Consider the following 21604-nt stretch of genomic DNA (forward strand, 5'->3'; position numbering starts at 1 on the left):
CTCTGCATCGCGGTGTAGCTTGCTCGCCAGGTTTCGAGAGGGTGCGTTTCTGGATGAGGTATCGAATATATTGCTTTCCCCTACTTACACTTCCCGAGGAGATCACGAATGTAAAATTAGAGAGATTCGAGCGCGCACGGAGGCTTTCAGACAGTCGTTCTTCCCGCGAACCATACGCGACTGGAACAGAAAATGGAGGTAATGACAGTGGCACGTAAAGTGCCCTCCGCCACACACCGTTGGGTGGCTTGCGGAGTATAAATGTAGATGTAGATGTAGACAACAAAGAAGGTCACTTCCGACACTCAACATATAACGTCGATTAACTGAAATATCGATTAAGTAAATCCTGGCGATAGGTACTGATAATGTTATGAAGAAATATCGACATTTTCATATATCGGTACTTTATGCCCATACCTACCAAGCAGTTTACTACTAATGATATATTCGAACGTGACAGGATTGTTTTTCCTACTCATCTTCAGTTACTTATATTTTGCAGCCTCCCCACTATATTTTGTAACCTCCCCACTACATTTTGTTTCTGTATGGAATTTAGCCCAACTTTATCTCCCACTCTATAAAATCTACGTATTATCAAAAACTGTGTCCCCACAAACCGTCATCCAACTTAAACTTGTATGCTCACCTTTGACTAAATAGAACCTAATACGAACTGAACTGTAACTTCAATAACGGATTCATTTGTTCTTCTTTCTGTCCATTTTATGCGTAGCATCCTAAGCCAGTTCCAAAGCTCAAACGCATCAATGCGCTGTTTGTCTCTGGCCTTGAGTGCCCATGTTTCGCAACCATAAAAGAAGAGCGAAAACACGAGTGTTTCATCTAGCCGGATCTTTGTGCTATTTGTTATTCCTCTGCTCCGTCAGATCTTGGTGAGCATCTTCATAGCCATAGCCATAGCGTGACCCGCCTTCTTATCTCATCTTCCGGTGCTGCAGATGGTTGACCCAAGATAGATGAAGAAATGCACGACTTCCAGTTCCTTTAATCGACCTGTGAACTCGATCTGTTCTTCTCGATCAATTATCATGAGTTTGGACTTGCTGCGGTTGATGTCTAATCCACATGCTACAGTAATGTCCTTTATTCTTGTTAGTAGCTCGGCAAGTTCATCTTAGCTGTTGGCTAAAAACACAGTGTCATCAGCAAAACGGAGGTTGTTGATAGTTCACCCACCAACTGAGATGCCTTTGGTCCAAACATCAGAGCTTTCCTAGTGACATGTTCTGCATAGATGTTGTACAGTTGTAGGTATCGGACACAACCATGTCTCACTCCTTGAGAGACTCTGAAGGACTTGGCTTTATAACTGCCAAGTATCGCGTACATTAGGTATAAAAGGGCAGTGCGTTGGAAGAGCTGTGTTGTGTACTCGGGTGATTCGTGTGAAGAATTTCCGACGCGATTATGGCTGCACGACAGGAATTAACAGACTCTGAATGCGGAATGGTAGGTGGAGTTAGACACATGGTACATTCCATTTCGGAAAGCGTTAGGGAATTCAGTATTCCGAGATCCACAATGTCAAGAATGTGCCTAGACTGCCAAATTTCAGGCCTTACCTCTCACCATAGTCAACGCAGTGGCCGACGGTTTCACTTAACGACCGAGGTCAGCGGCGTTTGCTTAGAAATGTCAGTGGAAACAGACAAGCAACACTGCGTGAAATAACCGGAGAAATCAATCTGAGATATACGACGAACGCATCCGTTAGGACAGTGCGGCGAGATTTGTCGTTAACGGGCTATGGCAGTAGACAACCGACGCCTTTGCTAACCGCAGTACGTCGCGTGCTCCGCCTCTCCTGGGCTCGTGACGATATCGGTTGGACACTATAGACAACTGGAAAACCGTGGCCTGGTCAGATGAGTCCCGATTTCAGTTGGTAAGAGCTGATGGTAGGTGTCGAGTTGTGTGCACACTCCACGAAGCCATGGACCCAGATTGTCAACAACGCACTGTGCAAGCTGGTGGTGACTCCGCAATGGTGGGCTGTCATTACATGGGATGGACTGGGTCCTCTGGTCCAACTGAACCAATCATTGATTAGAACCGGTTATGTTCGGTTACTTGGAGACGATGGACTTAATGTTACCAAGCAAGAATGTAATTTTTATGGATGACAGTGTGCTATGTCGTCGGGCCACAACTGTTCGCGATTGGTTCGTGCGCCCGACGTGAGTCACATCGAACGTATAGGGGACGTAATCGAGAGGTCAGTTCGTGCACGAAATCGTGCACTGGCAACACCTTCGCAGTTTTGGAGGGCATTAGAGGCAGGCAGCATGGCTGGATAATCCTGCAGGGTACTTCCAACGATTTGAGTCCGTGCTACGTCGAGTTCCTGCCACACGCGTGGCATGAGGAAGTGTGACAGGACATTGGGAGGCATACCACCAATTTTTTCGCCTCAGTGTAAAGTCCCGCAGGAAGCCTGGTGTCGTTATGTAAACTATGAGAACGTCTTATATCGCTGTTTTGTTAGAGAGCTAAAATCAACAGATCGTTTGTTATCAAAAATTATATTTGCTGTCGCATTTCAGTGGTAGCCTATCATCGGAACATCCCACCAAATAAAAAAAAAAATCATAATTGCCGTGAAAGTACAAGCAGAACGTATGCATAACATTAAGGGTAAAAATATTTAAGTTCACATATTATATAAAATGCCTCAATATATAGTGTTGTCACATAATTACTTTCTCGACATTGGCGGGCTGCCATTTCAAAAACTAACTACCAGTAAATGTCACGAAGTGACATAGTGCTATCGTTGTAGCGGCGTTTAAGCGTACATAAGAAGCATGCGGACTGGTTATTAACAAAAATAGTTAGGAAAAATGGATAGATAATAGGAGCCAACAGATGTAAGGAAAATTAAAAAGCAATTGTCGTAAAGGTATAAACAGAATTACACCCATAAAGGATGTGACTCATTTGAGGGCTGGTGGGTAGAGGATAGAGGGTGGATAGAGGGAGGGCGGGGGGGGGGGGCATATTGGGGCAGTCACAGTAACTTTTTACGAACTCTTCTAGGGCCATTACAAGCACAGAACTATGCCACCTGCTGGCGCGTATTGGTAGTTACTTTTTAAACGACAGTTGAACACCGATATCCAGAATATAATTATGTGGCACAATACTACGTATTATGATATTTTTTACACATTTCATTTTGTAGACGTTCCGATGATGAGCTACTCCTGAAACGCCTATCATTATAGTTTTTAACAACAAATGATGCGCTGATTTTAGCGAACTAATAAAGCAGTGATGTAAGACGTGCTCAGAAAACCCAATTTTACCAAACTCAATTTTACTAAAATCAAATAGAATACACATTGTTCTCAGTTGTTGGCAACACACATATGTAAATAAAATTCGGCTTAAAGTAATAAAAGTGCAAGTGTACGTCTGCAAGAAAAGTGCATTTTGCGGTCGTCGCCCCCTGTGGTTGAATGGTCGCCGGCAGCGGTGCAGCCATCAGTGCTGGGCAGACACTGCTTAGCCTCAACCATCGCGTGAGTGAACGGCACGTCAGGCGTCCTTCCGGGCGCATTCTGCTGAGTTTCGTACGCGATGCGGGACGATCAGCCGTTGACCCGTGAGACGCTGCTGTGCAGGTTCAGAGCTTGTGCAGAACAGGCAATCGACAACGGCTGGAGACTGCACTGCATACAAAAACATTGTTAGCGGTAGTATCCATTACTACATTATGCTAACGTCATTCGTACAATTTCTCCTTCTTCACGATAATAAAAGTCATAATTAATTATCCATTATTATTTCGCAATATACAAGAAATCCTATCACATTATGCAAAAAAAAAAAAAATAATGCACAAAGTGGTTATCGGAAGTTACCATTGAAAGAAGTGCACATATTAAATACTCCTGCGAAAGATAGCTTGATTTGTTCATACACAACATCTTGCAAACAATAGCTGCAGGTGAACAGATATTCCGAAAAGTGATCGACACAGTCCTGGATCTTCGAATACTAACCAAGATATCATCATACGGAGTCTCTTTGTAAATACATAGATTGAACAAAAGTGCGCGAGAAATGCACGGTTGAACATAAATGCAGATTGTGTGTCGGGTTCCACCTTCGTTCACTAAACGAATTCTGAAGCAGTTTAAGAATGCACGCTTTAATTGTCCCAGACTAGCGTTGGGAGCAGCGCAATTAAAGATGTGAGCCAATGGAATTTTTGAAAATGCATGTTACACGTCGCGACCTCATATCCATTCTATGCTGTGTGATTAGTAAAAATTCTTGGACTTCTCTCAATAACAGGAGGTTTAGGTTGTACGATAAGAGAAAAATATATTAAAAATTAGTAACAAAGTCACGCCAATGGCGTATCGGTGCCGCGTCGAAGTGTTGCGTCTATCTGATAAGAAACAGTTGAAAAATGGAACAACGAGTGCAATGTTTGTTAACATTAATAATGGCCTGGTTCTGTAATAAAGTATTCGAGCACATTTTGAATGAAAATTAGCTTAACATATTAGAAATTATTCATTAGCTTAACATATTAGAAATTATTCAGAGCTGCAGACAACGATGCTTACAATGCAAGATCGGGATGGTAAAACACAAAAGCGAACAGCCAAGCATCTCCTAGCCGCCATCGAAGAAAAAAGTGAAGGCTGCGCCCTCGTTTATTTGCACAGATAATATAAATATTGCCATATGACTCTTTGGACCTCAATCGATGTATCAATTATATCTTCCCTTGCCCAAACATACACAAAATTTTACACAGAAAAAAATAATTTATGGAAAAGGTTTCTTACAAGATGCTAGCCAAGCTTGCAGGCTGCGCTGTTGTATTGAACACGAACGGCCACACTGCAGTAGTCTCAGTATGTTGCAAGTATCAGCCGCGGTCAGAATAGTGTTCTGTGTAGCTGTGAGATGGGTTACTCGGGAACGTGACCGAATTGTTCGTGCTCGTATGGTCGGTGTTTTCGTAACAAAGGAGACCAAAGTGTTTGGTGCTTCAAGAAGAACCATATCGAGGATTTACACCGCATGCAGGGAAAGCGGGAAAACTTCATCCACTAAGTCACAACCGGAAGAAAGTGTGTGTAGAGTGATGGTGACAGACGATCGTTGAAGAGGATTTTGACGAAAAATAAGAGGACGACAGCTGCAGAAGTCACTGCAGAGCTGAATGTCAGCATCAAAACAACACGAATGAAGATCCATAAGCAGGGAACTGGAGGGCAAGCTGGAATACCAAAACTCGCATATGTAATGCAAAGGCCTGTAACAGGAAAACGTGGCGCTGAAGGAATGACACCTGGACTATGGAGCAACAGAAGACTTTCATTTGGTCGAATAAGTCTTGTTACAGTTTCCAAATTCTGGTCGAGTTTACGTCTGACATACGCCGTCTCGAGCCTACGATGCTGACTGCTTGCTGTCAAGAGTGAAACGTGGCGGGGATTCTGTGACGATTTGGGCAACCGTATCGTGGTATCCCACGAGCTGCATGACTACTCTACAAAGTAGCATTATCGCCAAGCACTGATTGACGATTTTGGCTTATCTGGTCCGTCCCTTATTGGTGATGCAGTGTTCCGAGACTACATGGCCTCTGTTCACACAGTTCTCGTCGTCCGAGACTGGTTTCGTGAGCAGGATGATGAATTGTCCCATCCCCCCTGGCCACCACAGTCAGTATATCTCTGTTTTATTGAGCCTTTGTGGTCTAGAGAGAAGTGTGCGCGATCGCTGTCCACTTCCATCATCGTTAACTGAACTTACTTTGATGGAAGAAGGGCATAAGATTCCATTGAAAACCATATAGTACATATATTTGTCCGTTACGAGATGTTTTGAATTCCAACGGTTGTGCTACACGATATTAGGCAAGGTAATGTGTTTGTGGTATGTGACATATAGTAGTATATGCATGGGTAAAAGTTTAATGCGCAATAAATCATTGTCTGTCTTTAATATTGTACATGAAAATGTGTCTGCTTTGTATAGCATATCTACTTAGAAAGAAAAAGATGGATTCAATGAATGCTGGGCATAGGTAGAATTAAACAATAAAGACTAAGTTCTGAAGTGCTTTAGTCGTCGCACACTCAAACATTATTGTGTGAGCCTTGGAATGAATAAACAAAAAGGTATATAAAACATTTTATTATTTGTTATTCAAACGATATTAATCCAATTTAAAATTGTGTTCGCAGATCCTGTCTCAGTTTCGCAGAACAAACCATTTTTACCAGATCTGCCCCAAATTTGATTATCTTTCATGGTCCGCACGACTCGTAAATTATAAAAACAGGGTGGATCTCGTATCCGCCACAAAAATAATTGAAAAGACTCGACTTCGTGCAGCTACACGATCCGCGCTCAGTCGTCGGAATCACGCACAACCATCAAATTTCTAAGAGTATTTGTCCGGAATGAATTAACTTGGAAGTACACATCCAGTCGTGAGGAAGTGAGCCAGACTGAGGTTTATCGGGTGAATCCTTAGGGATAATCATTCATTCAGGAAGGACATTGCGTACGAGACCCATTTGCGACGAAATTACAAGGGTAGTGTTCGTCGGTTCGGTGCCCTGGAAAAATTTGAACTAACAAAAGGCACAGAGAGGACTGGCAGAAAATGCGCACGGGCTTATATAGTCAGCGTGAGAGCATAACAGAAATGCTCAGGGAACTAAAATGGGAGACGCTGCAAAAAAAAGTACAGCACATCTCCGAGAGGCTTACTCTGTAAGACCCAAGAAACATCACGTTCCAGGAGGAACCAATAAACGTACTGACGTACTGAACCCCCCCCCCCCCTCCCCACCGTCCCACATGTTTGTATTAAAACTTTCGGGTCAACGTATCAAACGTGGTCAACGTGTCAGACTATTTATCATAAAGGAACACTGGCTTAGCCGACCTTAGGGGATCAAGCCTGGCAGTGTGGAGACCATGAAATAAAATTCCACGAGACCAGTGTTTCAGCCAGGAGGACTCATTATCACGCTCGCTTGTACAGAGAGTCGATAAAAATTTATAAACACGGTGCTAATCTTAATGATAAGGAAAAGTACGATATTGCACTGTGTGCGTTGTTAAGAAGTATGATGCAATTTTCCTTCGGACATGCGTGCATGCCCGAAGGAACGGTGCAGTGTACTTCTTACCAACACAGGCGCATCAATAGAGAACTTATCCGGCGATACTAGGGCAGCGACTTTCAATTAAAATGTCCTTTGCCTGTGCGGGAATTGCGTAATGTGTATGAGTGCAGGTTGTGACGCACGAACTGCGACATATGGAAGTTTGGGCGTGGCAGTGAGTCGTACACGGATAGCCAAAGCGATTAAGGCGGCAGACAGTTCGTATAGAGGGGGAAATCCGGGTTCGAGTCCCTGTGGCACAGATTTTCATTGTCGTCATTCCATTATACAGCTGACGATGGTCCGTATTCGCAACTGCGAATACATTACATGTAAAAAGGAAAATGTCGTTAAATAAAATAAAATAAATTTTCTATTTATCGATTACATTTAATCGAGAATGACACCATCTATAAGAGATAACTATTCATTTGACACCACTTGACGAATGGTGGTGCCCTCTGTTCACCTCACAATGCGCCTATAAATCCGCTGTCCTTCGAGTTTTCGATGCAATTGCAAATTTTTGTCTGAAGACATCCTCCGCAGAGTGGGACGAAACGTTAGTAAATAGTCTTATACGTCGATCATGGCTCTCAGCCCGGAAGTTTTTACTGAAGTAATCACCAAACGCGAAAACCTAAATCGTATTATCCTCCAACTTGCAGAAGTGGCATTGATTATGGATATTTTGTAGAGATTCACTGAATATTGAATCCAGGACGGTATTTTAGTTGAAACATACGTTATTATTTATCAGAAATTTTCAGGGAACATGCCCTAATGCCCAGTACTTGAAAATTTTAGTTAGATTATAAAAATAAATTAAATTTAATTAAAAATTAAGGAAAATAATCACATCCCATAATTTCAAAGAGTTACAAATTATGTGGTACGAAAGTTACTGTTATGTCTCTCAGTATTTACTGGCGTACCCTTTTTATTTAATTATTGCCTCGATTCTGTGCGGCATCGACACTACCAATTGTCGGAGGTCTTTTGTGTGGTCACTCTGAACCACGAATTGACAATGGCCCTCTCTTGTTACTGGAATTCCGTCGTAAAACCACAATTTTCAGTCTTGACCAGAACTTCGCAGTTGGTTTGAGGTCGGGATTGTTGCCAGGCCAAGACAGCACACTAATGCTATGGTCAGCGAACCATTTCTTATGGTGTCTAGGGCTGTGATACGGCACACTGTCTTGCTGAAAGATGCACAGATCGTTATTAGCCTGAAAAAAATCGTGGACAGAAGGCAGCAATTTCAACACTACGACTCCTTGTGGGCACTGGAGACTTCTAAGACTTCTTCTGGATACAGTATTACCAGTGCCCTGCTTGACACAGTCAAGTCGATTACATACAAATGAAATGACACAACTTCAGAGACCTTACTGGTCTCATACAGATATGATTTTATGTATACAGACGGAAGCGACGAATGAAAATTTGTACCAAGGCCGGAAACCGAACCCGTGTCTCCTATTTACTAGGCAGGGCGTTAGCCACTAAGCCACCTTAGCAAAAAAAACAGGTCGTTTAAATATTTGAGCGTAACATTTGAAACGTCTCCTTTGAACAATTATACATGACTGTCCTTAAACTGACACACAATATTTTTAGCGCAACGCAATCTGACTTTCAATAATTCCTACAAAAGAATGGCCCTGACTAACATTAACCTATACCTTTCACAAATCACTTACCTCACAAAAATCTTCGTTACTCGAACTACTGCAATACAGCGAGCGCCGCTACTGCCAGCTAAATAAGAGATTCTAACTACTGAAAGCACTAACTACAGATAGGCATAGTTAGCAAATGAAAGATTTTGATAGAGAACAAACATTGTATTTACCTTAATCGTCATAATATATATAGCAGTTCATGACATCCAGTCTTACAAATTTCATAACTGCACCATTTCTCTCCCCACATCCACCACTGCTGGCGGCTCACCTCCAACTGTGCAACGCTACGCGCTGTTAACAGCCGACAGCCCAACACTACAATAGCGAATATTACAACAATGCCACCCAGCCACAGACTGCACACAGCACAGCCAGTGATTTTCATACAGAGCGCTACGTAAAGTTGACAATAAGAAAACATAAACAGCCTACTTACATAGCCCCCATGCTCCCCACAAAAAAATTTTACAAATTGTTTTGGGCAATGGCCAATAATGATTTGATAAAATTTTTCATAATTACAATAACAAAGATATCAAATGCACACACTTATTGATACAATGTTGGTCAAAAGCTAAAATTTTCTCACAGTCCATAAAGACAGTCCTGATCATTCATCACAGTAAAATTGCAGTGTTTTTCTCAAAGTCTGAGCAGTAAAAGAAAATGCACACCGAAGTAGAGGATTTCCATGCAGTCTCGAAGAAGTCTTGAAAGACAGTGCTGACTCTCGACACGCAGACAGGTAATGGGCGACAACAGAGCAAACCCACCGCAGAGTCAGTCGAAGTTTTGAAGAATATTGGTAGGTAGGTCATCACAGAGTTGACCCACTGTAGTCCTGGTAGAGATTACGGTATTGGTGGGCCATCAAAGATACAGACGCACTATAGTCCCTGTAGAGATAATGGTATTGATGGATCATCAAAGGTGTAGACCCACTGTAGTCCTTGTTGAGATGGCCAGCAGCCATCTGCTGCGACTGTGCAGGTGCACTATCACCATCGAAGAGTCTTGCGGACAATATAGCAAGTCCATAACCACCACTTGTGCACTCACAAAGGTTTTGGAATTGTCCTTAGAACCAGCAATGCTGTTATCCAGTCCCTTGCTGAATTATTAACACACGTGCAAACACTGTCAGTCCCTACTTCTCATATATTGTCCATATACTATGACCAACAGAAACGTGTGCAGTGAAACGTAACTTACAAGTTACTTAATTTGATGAACTGGTGTCAATTACAATTTGATAACATAAGAATACAATAACAAAGGTACAAAATACATCATTAAAGAACATAACAATACAGATAACATTTGTAGTAAAACAGGCTTTACAAAAGAACAGAAATAAACATATACATCAGTGTTGCAAAAATAATGAGATAAGTACATACATAAAGATCAGAATAACTTTTGAAACATCACCTTCACATATGAGCAACAAAACAGAATAAATGATGTCTAAACATCTTTACAAAGTAAATAATATAGTATTAGAAAAATTCTACAACATAGCTCTCATCAGCTAAACACATAGAGACAGGAAGAACACAAATACCCAAGGATACACAAACACATAGTGGGATAACACAAGGAAAGGACAGGGTTTGTTTTACTGCAGTATTTTGCATGGAAATCTCCCTTCGTTCCTCATTATTCCCAAAAAGTCCTATCTAAGCCTGCTTTCTGTATTCTGTTCACATCCTCTTTCAAAAATAGTTTTTCTCCACTGTACACTACTTTTTTGGCCAAACCATTTTCTTATAGCTTCTCAATGCATTTCTTCCAATTCATCATAGTTAGTTTCTTATATAGTCTACCCCCTCTTAAGCTAACTTAAATCTACTGAGATCATATATACCAAGGGACGAGGCAATGCAGCAGTACATAACAAATTAACAAACAGCAATGACAAACAATGCCAATTTGCAAAGCAAACAGTAGTAAATCTAAATTAACAGATAAAAATGCAAAATTACAACTAATATGAACCAAAGTGCAGCAACAAGAAAAATAAATCAGTAGTAAAACTTGCTTAACAGAGTAATGTAAAGTGAAATTTAGTAGCACTATGCCTGGCAAACAGCAGCAGCAAATGCAATAACTTATACCTAAACATGACATAGCTCAAGCAGAAAAAAATATTACACTAAAGACAACAATGCAGACAAGGGAAATGTATATTCACATCTTAATGTCTATGTAATTAAAGTGGTGCACCACAAGAAGTTATTCTACCAAACAAATTACCAAGTAGTTGAAAAGAAAATTCCGTATGCAATTCCTGTGAAAGGAAATTTCTTTTTGTGCTCCTTCGTTTTTTTTAAGTACATCAAAATTATTATTTACTGGATCTGTAGGCATAAAATATTTATATTAGTACATCTATAAAATTTTATTTTAACCAATGCTGCAGTGCAGCTAGAAACTAGATATTAAACAAAATGAGCAAAAAATAAATGGTTCAAATGGCTCTGAGCACTATTGGACTTAACATCTCTGGTCATCAGTCCCATAGAACTTAGAACTACTTAAACCTAACTAACCTAAGGACATCACACACATCCATACCCGAGGCAGGATTCGAACCTGCGACCGTAGCAGTCGCGCGGTTCCGGACTGAGCGCCTGAACCGCGAGACCACCGTGGCCGGCAAAAATGAGCAATCTCTCAACTACAAAGACAATAGATATAAAATGTTTCTCATCATTTCATTAGGCATTTTAGTAAATATCATAAATTAAGAGCTCCACAGTGTAATCATGTTTTCAAGTTTGAGTGTGTCGTATTTGCGATGCTTTCGACAAAGAAATGTCAGTAGCGAGGATAATGTCCTCTTTTTTTTTTTTTTACACCTAATGGCTTTCTTTTGTCAGACTACTACCTCTCAGCTGGGCGCCCAAAACGCATTACGTCAAGGTCACTTACCTTTCTCACTGAAATATTTACGACAGCAGTTTCCGCTACAGTGGCAGTCTCATATAAAAAATTTCACAGGTCGAGAATTTGCGTTGCAAATGTATAGGAACAAAATCCTATCAATATAACAGTGTTCAAAAAATTTTCGCCGGCATTATGATACATTCACGCATTTACACCCTTTTCATAACTCTTAAAGTACGATTCTTGGTTTCCAACATCCTTTTTCACAAGTCAGAGTCCCTAACCACTACTCATTATTCCTTACCTTATTACACATATACATATTCGTCGACACTTCTTCAATATTTCATCAAAATAAATATGTAGCATAATCAAATTCCTCATTTACGGTAGCATCATCTTATTGATCATAAACATACCTCAACAGCATAATACACATTGTCGTCTTAATAATATCATAACATCTCAGTCAATTTTCAAAATTGTCGTAGCTTCCTCCAATAATTTCAAAACCTAAAAAAAATTCTCTGCTCATTTCAGTAGTGTCATCTACCTCAAACGTACTTTAAAAATCATGATCCCATACCAGACATCATTCAAAGCTCTCATAGTATCACAATGGTTCTGAAAAAATACGAAGAGTTTACAAAGTACATACAAAATACAGTTACATAAGTGTGAAGTTATCCAACTGTGTAATTGCGTAAACATCTGTCACTGACGTAGTAAAAGAATGTTTGTATCTCTGTTAAATAATCAGGTAGCTGTGTAATTCTGTGTTGGAGAAATATGGCACCAATGAGTAAAGTTGTTTAAGCAAATTCCATATTAGCTAGGGCTCCTTGTGCTTGCCACACACATGGTGAACAAAGTAAGCGTGTACCCCCCTGAGGATTAATGTAATTATACCCTTAGGTGTTACAGATCACAGCAATGGAATGAAATGTATCATGGAAAACTTTCTTTGTAATTCAAAAATCTTGAAAACTAAATGGTTTAAGTACAAAATTAATCTCTCATATGCGTGTCCTGTAGCGCTAAATGAGCGTCTTGCTGTAAGATAATTCTGTGGAAGTGTCGTAGTTATCGTCCTCTGTAAGCAAAGTTCTGCTGAAAATGTACTTACCTCATCATAAACGAAAGTGAAATGCTTTGCATATGGATATCTTAGTTATTACGCTTATTGCCGTGATGATGAAAGTACTGTGCTGTAACGTATTGTTGTGCTACGGAAAAGGCAGTCTCATTGTAGCTATACCACAAAAGTTACTACTAAAACATGTTTTACTTTCCAGAATAATACAGAAAAACTGTGCAGATATAAAACAGAAACACTGCAAAAGCAACATTGTATATTGTCACTCATTAGTAGTGTCGTGATAAAATCGTGTAGCTGTCACATAAACTAATCACTGTGTCATCTGGTATCTCACTGAAAGTACTTTAAATCCAGAATGTATTTTCAAGAAAACCAAAATGTTGCATTAAAATCTCATAGCAGTATAATTTCTAAGTATGTAAGCCTGATAGTCGTTACGTAATCGTGCAACTAACAAGCAAGAAAGTACAAATAACAACCCTGTGTCATCTGTTCACTATATCAATGCATTTGTAAATACTGTCTAAATAAATTGCCCAGGTTCTTGAATGGATATTTAACTTCAAACATTGTTGCATGTTAACAGATTCTAAGTCTGACAAGGCGTACCAATAATGTGAAGTGAAAAGTTTTATGGAAAAGACAAAGTTAAAAAGCAGATTATCTCTCAATAAACGGTTTTGCATGTGAAACGTGCTGTATACCTTTACTCTTCCTAGTACGCAGAGTTTCAACTTCAACACAATTATCATGTGGTATACGTAGTTAAAGAATGCTAAAATTTGTCTCAAGGTTAGCGTCTATGTTATTTTTCTCTGAGCCAGCCGGCGCACGTGGCTGCCTGTGGTGCGAGTCATTGTCTGTCTCATTGTTGGCGTGCGTCGCCATTAGGATTAGGAGACCTAACTTCTACAAATTCACCTTGTCGAGAGGACCCTACCCTGTTAGAATCCCGCCGGTTCTGATGCAATTCAGGTCTGTTGTTACGATCATATCGTCTGTCGTCATGTCGATAGATTCCATAGTTTCTTTCTCGTCGGTCACATGGTGGAGAACTTCTCCCTGAATCGTAACTGCGCGCTGCACCGTTGCGTCTAAAGTTATTCTGTCTCCCTTGATAATAATTATTTTGGTTCCCATATTGTCTGTTTCTCTGATTGTCTCTGTGGTAGTCATTACCACGGAGAGGTGATCTTTCCCTGTAATTATTACTACTCTGCCAACGGTTGTCATACGGGTGGTGTCTGTTTTGGTCACGATTTACGTTTTAAGAATAGCCTTGTCGTGTATTATTTCTGTCATCGCGGAATTGTGACAGATGTGACCTGTAATTGTTGTGCTCCTGTTTTCGCGTTCCGCGATTGTCAGTGTCAATTTCCAGTTCTTTTAACAGTCCCTGAAAAGCTTCAATGTCATCTTTGCAACGTCCTGCCAAAATAATATGTCGTAAATGTTCAGGTAATTTGATTAAGCAAATGCGGATGAGTTCTGAGGGGCTGTATGGGTTTGACAGGTACTGATTCTTCTGCAACATGTCTTCAAAATATTTCACAAGACTGGAAAATTCATATTGTTCGAAATGTTTCATCATTATGATGCTATGTTTTACTCAGTCTTGTGTAGCTTGAGACCAATATGCTGAGAGGAAGGCATGGTAAAATTCTCCTTCACTGTGACAATCGTGAATGACCGATCGCATTCTTACAGCTGGTTCATTCTCTAAATAGCCACACATAAATTTCTAATCTGTGCTCTAATGACCAGTTGGGAGGAAAACAATGAGAGAATTGATGGAGCCACGCTTGTGGATGAATGTCGTTGCCAGAATTCTTAAATGTTTTGAATTTGAGTGTAGTAATGAACAGCTTATAGTCAAAATTATCATGTCGGCGAGTCGCATATCGGTCACTGTTACGTCGTTTCGGCGGTTCCATTTCAAAATTCGGTGCACCTTGCCAATTTCTTTCATAATTTCCGAAATGCGCTGTGTTATTATTTTGTGGCTGTTCCGTATTTCTATGTCCCTCTTCCCGTATTGGGGCGCGAGTGTCCTCTGAAATACGTAATTCTTGTATTACCTGTGTCAGCTGATCTTGTACTTCCTGGATTTCTCTTTGGTGTTGCGTATTAATTTGATTCTGATTTTGTTTGAATTTCCTAATTTGTTCGCACTCTTCTGTCTCATTAAAGACTACCGGTTATGTGTCATTCAGATTATCATCTACCTTCGTAGACAGATTATTTAGCTGATCCGAAAATTCAACTACTTTCTCTGATAATGAACTAATTTCCTCCATGTGTCTTTCTGAACCAATTTTCAGAGTATCTACTGTGTCCTTTAAGTTTTCCTGAGTTTTTGCAAGTTGCGTAATGGAATCAGTAGATGCAACTGAGTCAATTTTAGCTTGCAAGGGCTCATGATTTTCATGAACAATAGTTTGCAGTTCTTTTATGGCTGCTTCGTGATTCTGTAATGCATTTTCATGCCGCGAAAAAATAGGTTGAAAATGCTCACAAATTTGTGTTTTTACGTCATTGCAGACTTTTTGACATTCCGATTCAATGTAATGTAACTCAGTAGTTAAATCTTCACGTGTTTGTTCAAGCGTGGTGTCTAACTTCCGAAGATTTTGTTCCATTGTGTCTAACTTTTGAAGCTTTTGCTGTGTTTGTCTCTGATTTTGTTCCATTGTGTCTAACTTTTGAATATTTTGTTCCATTGTGTCTAACTGTTGCTGTGTTTGTCTCTGGTGTTGTTCCATTGTGTCTAACTTTTGAAGATTTTGTTCCATTGTGTCTAACTTTTGAAGCTTTTGTCCCATTTGTTGCATTAATTGTAATAACAATGCACTAGTGTCTAAACCTTTTTCCTGTGTGCTATTCGACAATGAATTTGCACCGGCAACATTCACATTTTGAAAAGCAGAAAATGTGTCTTGGCTTATTTGAGAAAACCTGACTCTACAGTATTTGCTGGATTGTGTCCTGTCATTTCGGATTCCTGAGGCAAACTGTTGCCGACCGATCGATCGATAATGCTTCCCTGTTCACTAATTGTTTCACTGCCTACACCATTATTTGCAGCCCGCTCCAATTCCCTAAGCACAATTACCAAATTACTACTTTGAACATTAGTTAATTCATTACACGGTGGTGCTAATACACTGCTTTCGTCTTCGCCGTCATTTCTCAGTTTACTTTGGAGCCTAGTATTACGTTTTTCACACGCCATTATTGTCACAATATTTCGCACGACAACACACAAAAGCACAATTTGAAGAGCAAAAATAAGAAAACACATTAACATACCACTGAAAATAATATCTAGTTAATCGCAAGTGCAGCTGCGAAATACTTGGTGCAAATCTACATGCATGCCACAACTGTTTTACTGTACAAGAATGAAACACTACAACTACAAAGGAAATTCTCTCTACAGTTACGCGCTACCAATAAACAGAGGCTGCACTAATTGCACAAAAAATGGTTCAAATGGCTCTGAGCACTATGAGACTCAACTGCTGTGGTCATCAGTCCCCTAGAACTTAGAACTACTCAAACCTAACTAACCTAAGGACATCACACACACCCATGCCCGAGACAGGATTCGAACCTGCAAACGTAGCAGCAGCGCGGCTCTGGACTGGAGCGCCTAGAACCGCACGGCCACCGCGGCCGGCACTAATTGCACAAACTACAAGAAAAAATCAGAAGATTCCAGTGAGGTATCCTAGGCTAAGGGTCGATATATGAAACGTCCCCTTAGAACAATTATACATGACTGTCCTTAAACTGACACACAATGTTTTTAGCGCAACGCAATCTGACTTTCAATAATCCCTACAAAAGAATGGCCCTGACTAACATTAACCTGTACCTTTCACAAATCACTTACCTCACAAAAATCTTCGTTACTCGAACTACTGCAATACAGCGAGCGCCACTACTGCCAGCTAAATAAGAGATTCTAACTACTGAAAGCACTAACTACAGATAGGCATAGTTAGCAAATGAAAGATTTTGATAGAGAACAAACATTGTATTTACCTTAATAGTTATAATATATATAGCAGTTCATGACATCCAGTCTTACAAATTTCAAAACTGCGCCATTTCTCTCCCCACATCCACCACTGCTGGCGGCTCACCTCCAACTGTGCAACGCTACGTGCTGTTAACAGTCGACAGCCCAACACTACAATAGCGAATATTACAACAATGCCACCCAGCCACAGACTACACACAGCACAGCCAGTGATTTTCATACAGAGCGCTAAGTAAAGTTGCCAATAAGAAAACATAAACAGCCTACTTACACATTGGATAGCGATATGAGATGGTACGAGCATTTGAGTACTGTGGTAGGGGAGGTGAATGGCCGCGCTGAATGGCCTCGCTGTTTGAGGCGACCTGTCACGGACTGCGCGGCCCCTCCCGCTGGAGGTTCGAATCCTCCCTCGGGCATGGGTGTGTGTGTTGTTCTCGGCACAAATTAGTTTAAGTAGTGTGTAAGTTTAGGGACTGATGACCTCTGCAGTTTGATCCCTCAGGAATTCAGACATTTTTTGATGGCGAATCGTCGACTTTGGTTTATTGGGAGAATTTTAGGAAAGAGTGGTTCATCTGCAAAGGAGACCGTATATAGGACGCTGGTGTGAGCTATTATTGAGTACTGCTCAGTATTGGAGCAAAGTATGTTCTAGCACACTCTGCACTGTTCCCAGATATATCTAAGATGGCGGTGATGACATCATCCAAGACGGCAGTGTGCAGACTTGGCAACAGCGCATGACGTCATCCAAGATGGTGGCCATGATGTCAGCTGATGACGCAAGTACCATTATCCAAGAGGCGGCTCCCTGAGAAAAATGGCAGGAAGTTCAAATTCCAACAGGATAATGCATCACACCTAAGAAAATCGCAGGAAGATAGGTCAATTGGGCTACCTCCACTAACCTAAGTCATCAGATTAACACTTCTTCCTAGCAACAGGCGCCAAGTTTGGATTTTGGTGGTAAAGAAAGAGCAATTCACGTATCTATACTAACCTAAGAAAATGGCATCAAAGAAAGTCACCTGACCGCCACCTTTGTGGGAAAAGGACTCGACTAGTGCTGCACATAAGCCTATCTTTAAACAGTTTCATGCAGTACGGCCATCCAGTGGGTTCACCACGAGGTCCGGACTCCAGCTGACTTAGTACACAGTACCACAGCCAGAGGGCGCTCTCATCTGTGATGTAATCCAAGATGGCGGGAAAAAGTGTGTTCACCACGAGGTCCGGAGTCAAACTGACCTAGTACATAGCATCACCACCAGATGGTGCTGTCGTCCAAGATGGCGGCCATGAAGTCAGGTGATGATGCCACGCCCCCCTACCAGGTAGGAAATTCGAACTTCGTCAGATTTTCGCATGTGACACGCCCACCTGGACTTGGAAGGAAATACTTAGTCTCCACCACGATCTTCAACTGACCACCACATCCCCTTACCAACCCATGTTGGCGGGCTAAAGTGTACTAATGTGTACTAACATGCACTTATGTGTACTAACGTGCACTAACACGTATTAATGTGCACAGTGCACGATGTCATCCAAGATGGCGGCCGTGACGACAGTTGATGATGCAAGTGCCACATCCCCCTGGTGGGAAGTTTTAATTTTCGCGGGAACATAGGTCAATTGGGCTACCTCCACTAACCTAATCCCCCTCCCCTTCCCTCCCCCCAAAAACGGCGAGAAGTTCGAATTCCAACAGGATAATGCATTACACCATGGTTATCTCTACTAACCTAAGAAAATCGAGGGAAAATATGTCACTTTGGCTACCCCAACTAACCTAACCCATCCGACCCCATCTCTTCCTAGGAACTGGCGCCAAGTTTGAATTTTGGTGGTAAAGAAAGGTCAATTTGTGTATCTCTACTAAGTTAACAAAATGGTGGGAAAGAAAGGACACCTCCACTAACCTAAGTCACACGACCATGACCTCATCCTAGGAACTGGCGCCAAGTTTGAATTTTGGCAGGAAGATAGGTCAATTGGGCTACCTCTGCTATCCTAAGAAAATGGCGCAAAAGAAAGGACACTTGCACTACCTCCACTAACCTAAGTCACCCGGCCATCACCTCCTCCTAGGGATTCATGGGAGAAGGACTCAGCCTGCACTTGGCTGGTGGAGAGAGGAAGGAGTGTACTTTATATAATTTGGAACAATTTATTTAGCGATGGAGTATGTTTATTACACTGAGACAAAACACACGCTCTGACATGCTTGGAGTCACGTCACACAGCCTACAGACATGCAAACCACTAGAAAACTCTGCAAATATGCTTGCTGATCATCAACTGTCGAAATCATGCACCAGTCTTTATTTAAACAATTTGAGCTACTAGCACCATCCAGTGTGTTCACCACGAGGTCCACAGCCCAACTCACCTAGTGCACAGCACCACCACCAGAGCACTCTGTCATCCCTCTCATCTGTTCGACTGCTTTCTCTCTATTGTCATTCTAATGGGACAATTCTGATGCGTGGATACTGACATCACAGGTCGTGCTTTTCCACTGCTCATGATGTGTGTGTGGCACCCATACTGACTTACAGATCGTGCTTTCCACTGCTTGTGACGTGTGTGTGTGATGCGCCTACGGATGTCACAGATCATCTATACAAAAACTGTTCCACTGGTCCTAAATAATTCAGTACACTGATGTGGAGACATGAAATCGTAAACTGTCCAAATAACACATAGCACAGCCTACAGACCCGCTCGCAAAATAATCCAACAGACCCACACTAGCGCCCTCCATTACCCCCTGTCCACCAGGTAGCACAGGACGTTAATGACAGCCCCCACAAAGTGACACAGCCGTCAGCTGTCAAATCACGCACTGAAGCCCGTTATGGTCCCACACCCATGAGGCAATGGCACCCCTTTCATACTTGACACCTGAGAAATTCCTTGCAAAATACGTGATCAGCTAGGCGCCATTGATAATGCGAGGACAGAGAACCATTCACCTCTAAACTTACTTTCATCTGAGCTAAAGGATAACAGAGAGTGGATGGGGTGATTGATTGAGATGGAGCTGTAATGAGGTGTGATTTAATGATTGACTGATGCATTCTAGAGTTGGAGAAATTGCTGCAGGTCAATTTTTCCAGTGTTTCGTCTGGATGCATCAGCCGCATGACATAGCCTGCATTCTAGACGTATACAGCCACGTGTTCTGTACGTGGCTTAAAGCACTGTCTACTTGCGATCGTTAACAGTAAATTTGTCGGTCATCAGAGGACTTCCATCTCATGTGTGATGAAACTTGACACATTCCTCTAAACAAACTCTGATTTATGAGATGTACTCCATTCCCCCTGTCGCATCTAGGGTGTAAAATCGAGACTTCAGCGTCATAACATAGTTAGCTATAGGTGTTTGTGAGGTTCTGTAATCCCTGTGTACGCATTTGCCCAACAGATGTGCTATTTACAGTGTTGGTGATGGGATAATTTGTAATTTTCACATGTCGGACACTGCTGCTATGCGTTTACCTATTTCCTTGTAGGAGGTATCCTCCACTACTAACGATTGTAGGCCTGATACAGACATCATATAATTTCTGAACCATGATCGGATGTGAACAGTGGACACTGTCGGGGAATGAAGACTCCTACGCCATCTGTTGGTGTTCTGTAAAGTCTGTACATTGTGCTGCCCTCTGCAGTGGATATATTTCTACGATAACTGTAAAATGGACGTGTGAGAATAAAGGTGTGTGTGAGCAGAAGTTTTACTGTGTCCTTGATTTCACTAGTGTGTAGCAACATTTTGGTGCCGAAACCCGGGAGAACATGAAGAGATAGTGCGCTACTACACATTAAAGAGGACTCGACGCCGGCGGAGAAGGTTTTGAGCGACTTCAATCTCAAAATCCGGTCACGTCACGCCACGTTCAGCTCACACAGATAAGTTGCGGCATTGCTCTGAAACTGTAGCAAAGGACACTGCGGGGCGATTGATTTGTATGTGATGTTACTTGATGCATGTTTGTTGGTGGCATAGCAATAGAGGGCAGTTGGCGTATTATTTGCAAAGCACAAAGGGGACTTGCTGAAGTATTGGTAGACTGCAGCGCCATCTGTTAGCAACAGCGACCACTACTAAAGGTCGCGGAGGTTGAAAACTGCATGGCCGCGCCATCTCTTGAGAACTACAAACATCACTAGGGGCTGCTAACGGTTCACACTCCAGGACAGCGCCATCCCTTAGCGATAGCATCCAACTGACGGGGTGTCTTGACCTTGAACGCACTCTCGCGACAGAAGCAAAACCTCCAACTCACCATGGCAGAAGCAGTAGCTACGAACTTGGGGAGGCTGCGCCGGAAGCGGACGACCTTGCGATCGAATGCGACGCGTTTCGTCAGCCAAATAAACGCCTTCGATGGTTCTACAGCTGCAGAAGAAGTAGAACACTTCCAGAAACGCCTACAAGAAACATTAGAAGAGTTGACCCGACTCAACGATACAATACAGGACTTGCTGGATGACTCTGAATACGAAGCCGACACAGAAGCTTGTGAGGAATATACTGATAAATGCAAACGCGCCCTCCGAAAGGCGAAAGGCCTTCTAGGAGGAGCGCGCTCGGGAGATAGAAACGTGAAGTCAGCGGCTCAACAACACGCCTGTATGTACGTAAAATTGCCTACTATCAAACTGCACGCATTCCCAGGGGATATAGAAGCTTG

This window comes from Schistocerca piceifrons, unplaced genomic scaffold (genome assembly GCF_021461385.2).
Source record: "Schistocerca piceifrons isolate TAMUIC-IGC-003096 unplaced genomic scaffold, iqSchPice1.1 HiC_scaffold_936, whole genome shotgun sequence".
In the NCBI taxonomy this organism is placed as follows: domain Eukaryota; kingdom Metazoa; phylum Arthropoda; class Insecta; order Orthoptera; family Acrididae; genus Schistocerca; species Schistocerca piceifrons.